This window comes from Trachypithecus francoisi, unplaced genomic scaffold (genome assembly GCF_009764315.1).
Source record: "Trachypithecus francoisi isolate TF-2019V2 unplaced genomic scaffold, Tfra_2.0 Lachesis_group15, whole genome shotgun sequence".
NCBI lineage: Eukaryota > Metazoa > Chordata > Mammalia > Primates > Cercopithecidae > Trachypithecus > Trachypithecus francoisi.
In genome coordinates, this window is record NW_022681460.1 from 57,490,093 (window position 1) to 57,495,800 (window position 5,708).

Genomic DNA, 5,708 nt, shown 5'->3' on the forward strand with positions numbered 1-5,708 from the left:
AGCTAACCCCTATCTAATTCCTTTTTCTTTTTTTTTTTTTTGAGATGGAGTCTCACTCTGTCACCCAGGCTGGAGTGCAGTGGGGAGATCTCAGCTCACTGCAACCTCTACCTCCCAGGTTCAAGTGATTCTTGTGCCTCAGCCTCCTGAGTAGCTGGGACTACAGGCACCTACCACCATGACTGGATAATTTTTGTATTTTTAGTAGAGACAGGGCCAGATTGGTCTCAAACTCCTGACCTCAGGTGATCCGCCCACCTCGGCCTCCCAAAGCGCTGGGATTACAGGTGTGAGCCACTGCGCCCGGCTGCCCCTATTGAATTTGACATTCATTGAATGGTTGCCGCCCTTCTATCTGATTCAGTCACATATTCCAGCCTCACCATGTACTTTGTCTTTCCAGTCCTGTAATCTGTCATTTCTCCAAGGGGCCCTAAGTTCCTTTTAGTGGAAAATACGTATGTGTTTGTTCATCTCTGTTTCTATCTTTAAAAAAACGTAGAAACACATATGTGTAGACATTTACTTTCTTCAATGTTAAAACACTGTGTGTTCAAGCTGATAACCTGTAATTCTAATTTAAAACTGCACCTATATTCCATGCTTCCCAATTTTCACATCTGTAGCTTCTTCCTCCCATGATCCTCAATACATTTACTCATATCTTCAAGCCTAGAACACAAAAAGGTTTCAGAATTGCTAGTCCATGCCACCACAACAAAAAAGCAGACCAGCAAATAGCATTAAATACTTATTTTCCAGTTCTTCCTTTTTTTTATGTTGAACAATGAAAAAAGTAAAGTAGTAGACATCTGTTGCGGTTTCTGTTGTTATGGTTTCTTTCTAATTTCATCTTGAGGTCTCTCGAGAGTGATGCAGGGCAGGCAAGCCCCAAAGTGGAGCATGGCCAGCTGGGTTCTTGCCTTTGCCCGGGAAAGAATTTAAGGACCAGCCAGAGGTAGAAGGAAACAGCTTTATTGAAGCAGCAGTGTTGCAGCTCTGCAATGGCTCCTGCAGTGCCGCCCCAAAGGCAGAGAGCAACAGCTCTGGGCAGGTCTGCAATCATATTTATACCCACTTTTAATTACACACAGATTAACGGGTGGTCTATGCAGACATTTCTAGGGAAGGAGCAGCAACTTTTGGGTCATTACGTCATTGCCATAAAAAGGGGCGGTAGCACCCAGTTGTTGCCAAGACAATGGTAAAGTGACATGGCACACTGGCAGGTATGTCTGATTGAAAGCTGATTTTGCTCCCTCTTTTATGTATTTATTTATTTATGAGATAGAGTCTCGCTCTGTCACCCCAGGCTGGAGTGCAGTGGCACGATCTTGGCTCACTGCAACCTCCGCCTCCCGGGTTTAAGCAATTCTCCTGCCTCAGCCTCCGGAGTAGCTGGGATTACAGGCGCCGGCCACCATGCCTGGCTAATTTTTGTACTTTTATTAGAGACAGGGTTTTCCCATGTTGGCCAGGCTGGTCTCGAACTTCTGACCTCAGGTGATCCACCTGCCTCAGCCTCCCAAAGTGCTGGGATTACAGGCATGAGACAATGCACCTGGCTGTCTCCTGCTTTTAGCTAGTCCTCAGTCTGGTTTGGTGTCTGAGCCCCACCTCTACAACCAAGTCCCGCCTCAAGAGTGCCCATAGGGCAAGATAATCCCTCTCTAGGAGACCTCTAACTGAGGGAAAAGTTAGGTTCCTGTGTATGAGTCAGGTGAGATATGATGAGGACATAAAACCACAATGCATGAAACCAAAGAAACGTATTACTCACAGGTCCTAGAGCGGTTAACGGTGCCTGCAGGAGGCCGATGGGGAGTCTGGAGGCTTCAAGTTCACATAGTGGGCGGGTCGGGGGTCGGGAGAGACTTCTGAGACTACGTCTTCATTAAGGTCCGTGGGCACTATCTCCTAGGTGTGTGGACTGGATAGTTTAAGGAAAATACAGATTGGAGAACTTGCTTACATGACTCTGGAATTGATGATTTGGTTTTACAATGGTGGCGGCTGTGGGGTATATGGGGTTCTGAGTTAGTGGGATGAAAAGCAAGTGGGCTATAGCAAAAACAACCAGGCATGGCGGGGAAATTTTAACTAGGGCAAAGGTGATGGGCTATGACTTGGTTGTAAATTAAGTTGGGCCTAAAAATGGATGCCAAGGCAGCAACTATATTAAAGAAATTTGGCCGGGCGCGGTGGCTCAAGCCTGTAATCCCAGCACTTTGGGAGGCCGAGACGGGTGGATCACGAGGTCAGGAGATCGAGACCATCCTGGCTAACATGGTGAAACCCCGTCTCTACTAAAAAAATACAAAAAATTAGCCGGGCGATGTGGTGGGCGCCTGTAGTCCCAGCTACTCGGGAGGCTGAGGCGAGAGAATGGCATAAACCGGGAGGCGGAGCTTGCAGTGAGCTGAGATCCGGCCACTGCACTCCAGCCTGGGCGACAGAGCGAGACTCCGTCTCAAAAAAAAAAAAAAAAAAAAAAAAAGAAATTTATGACGACATCCTTGCATATTCCCAGTCTTAGGGTGAAAACATCAGATATTTTATCATTAACTATAATGTTACCTTTCAGATCTCTCTAGATGCCCTTTATCAGGTTGAGAAAATTTTCTTCTATTTCTGGTTTGCTGAGAGTTTTTATATGTTGGGGTGTTGAATTTTGTCATAAGTTCTCCCTGCAGTTATTGACATACTTTTCTCCTTTATTTTACTAATATGATAGATTACATTGCTTAATAATTGGATGCTAAAAAAAACCTTTAGGGCCAGACGTGGTGGCTCACACCTGTAATCTCAGCACTTCAGGAGGTTGAGGCTGGTGGATCACTTGAAGTCAGGTGTTCGAGACCAGCCTGGCCAACATGGCGAAACCCCGTCTCAACTAAAAATACAAAAATTAGCCAAGCGTGGTGGTGCGTGCCTGTAATCCCAGCTACTCAGGAGGCTAAGACAGGAGAATTGCTTGAACCCAGGAGGCAGAGGTTGCAGTGAGCAGAGATCATGCCACTGCACTCCAGCCTGGTGACAGAGAGAGACTCTCTCAAAAAAAAAAATAAATAAACCTTTACATTTCTGAGAAAATCCTCACTTGATCAACATATATTGTCCTTTTCATATATTGCTGGATTTGAATTACTAACAGTGTATGAAAAAGAATTACATTTACGTTCATGAAGGTAACTGGTTAATGATATCTTTTTTCTTTTTATTGTCATGTCTTTGTCAGGTAGGTATTGGCTTCAGGATTCTTCTGCCTCATGACACGGGATGGAAATTGTTCCCTCATCTATGTTTTTGAAATGATTTTTGTAAAATTAATATTTCTTTCTTAAGTGGTTGGTAACGTTCACCAGTCAATTCATTTGCTTCTGGAATTCTGTTTGAGAAGAGGTTGATGATAGAAAATTCAATTTATTTAAAAGATACAGAGTTATTCTTGTTTTCTCTTTCATCTTGGGTCTGTTTTGGTAAGCTATGTTTTTCAAGGAATTTTTCTATTTAGTTTAAGTTGTTCATAGTCTGTTATTATCTACTTAATGTCTGAATGATCAATTTTTCTCAATCACTCCTGCTGGGGTTTATCCATTTCATTAATTTTTTTTTTCAGAAAAACAACTTTTTGCTTTGTTAGTGTAAGCTGTTATTTGTTTTCTATTTTATGTATACCCGCTTTTATCTTTTTTTTTTTTTTTTTGAGATGGAGTCTTGCTCATGGCCCAGGCTGGAGTGCAGTGTGGCGTGATCTCCGCTCACTGCAAGCTCCGCCTCCCAAGTTCACGCCATTCTCCTGTCTCGGCATCCCGAGTAGCTGGGACTACAGGCACCCACCACCTCGCCCGGCTAATTTTTTGTATTTTTAGCAGAGACAGGGTTTCACCGTGTTAGCCAGGATGGTCTCGATCTCCTGACCTCTTGATCTGCCTGCCTCAGCCTCCCAAAGTGCTGGGATTATAGGCGAGCCACCACGCCCGGCCTATACCCGCTTTTATCTTTATAAATACTTCCCGTCTATTTTCTTTGGGTTTAATTTGCTCATCTTATTCTAGATTCTTAAGATAAAAACTTAGATTAATTTTAAACTTTTTTTTCTTTTCTAATACAAGTATTTAAAACTATAAATTTTCCTCTAAGGACCACCTTACCTGCATCCCACACATTTTCATATGTTGTATCTTTATTATCAGAGTTTAAAGTATTTTCTAATTTTCTTCTTAGATTTCTTCTTGTGATTTTTGCTTTTATCCATGGTTTATTTAGAATAACTAGTTGTTTAGATTCACGAAGTTAGTGAGGCCTAGTGGCAAGCCATGGAGAGTGCTCTCCCCGCCGCCAGCTTCCTGTACTGGGTTGGCACGGGCACTGTGGCCTACCTAGCCCTGCACATCTGCTACTCACTCTTCACGGCCCTCTGGGTCTGGGGAGTGGGGAACAAGGTAGAGGTCGGCCCAGGGCTGGGAGAATGGGCAGTTGTCACAGGTAGTACTGATGGAATTGGAAGATCGTACACAGAAGAGTTAGCAAAGTGTGGAGTTAGCAAAGTATGGTTGTCCTTATCAGCAGATTCAGGATAAACTTGACCAGGTTTCCAGGAAAATCAAAGAAAAATTCAAAGTGGAGACAAGAACCATTGCTGTTGACTTTGCATCAGAAGATATTTATGATAAAATTTAAACAGGCTTGGCTGGTCTTGAAATTGGCGTCTTAGTGAACAATGTGGGAATGTCATATGAGTATCCCAAATTTTTGGACATTCCTGACTTGGACAATATGATCAAGAAAATGATAAATACTAATATTATTTCTGTTTGTAAGATGACACGATTGGTACCCCTGGCATGATGGAAAGATCTAAAGGGGCAATTCTGAACCTCTCAGCTGGCAGAGGCATGTTCCCCGTCCCACTATTGACCATCTGTTCTGCAACCAAGACTTGTGTTGATTTCTTCTCTCAGTTCCTCCATGGGGAGTATAGGAGCAAGGGCATCTTTGTGCAGAGTGTCCTGCCATACTTCGTAGCTACAAAACTGGCTAAAATCTGAAAGCCAACTTTGAATAAACCCTCTTTGGAGACATTTTGAATCTGCAATTAAAACAGTAGGCCTGCAATCCCAAACCAATGGATACCTGATCCATGCTTTTATGGGCTTGATAATCTCAATCCTGCCTTCTTGGATTTATTTTAAAATAACCATGGCTATGAACAAGTCTACACAGGCTCGCTATCTGAAGAAAACCAAGAAGAACTAAGCATTGATAACTGCATTATAAATTGGCCAGATGCTCCAGCCTATGCAAGCTTACTGCAAGGCACCTTACTGGTCTTGAAAATCTGAAGTCATTTCAAATAATTATTAACATGACTAAATGTTATCTTAATTAAGAGGAAAACAGAAGTTGCTTTTAGGGGTTTCTGACATATATTCTGGATACTACCAGAGGTAATTTTGAAGTTTAATATAAATGTTCATTTCAAATGAATATAGAACTAATATTGTCAAGAACAGCTAATAGGAAGGAATACTATTATAGCAAATCACAGAATGAAAGACCCAAACATAAAACTCGGCAGTTTTATCTGCTCCAAAATGCCGTTGATCATTATTCCTGTATTTTCTCTGAAACTGATTGTAAAAAGTTATGTCCAGCTACTCTTTTGCTTTTGACACTTTGAAGAAATGGAGATTAGTTGATTTGAT

At 42.3% G+C, this 5,708-nt stretch overlaps 1 pseudogene; it reads left to right on the forward strand.

Moving 5' to 3' along the window:
- The first annotated feature begins 4,319 nt into the window (after positions 1-4,319).
- LOC117098030 lies at positions 4,320-5,259 on the forward strand (annotated as a pseudogene).
- Positions 5,260-5,708: the final 449 nt, after the last annotated feature.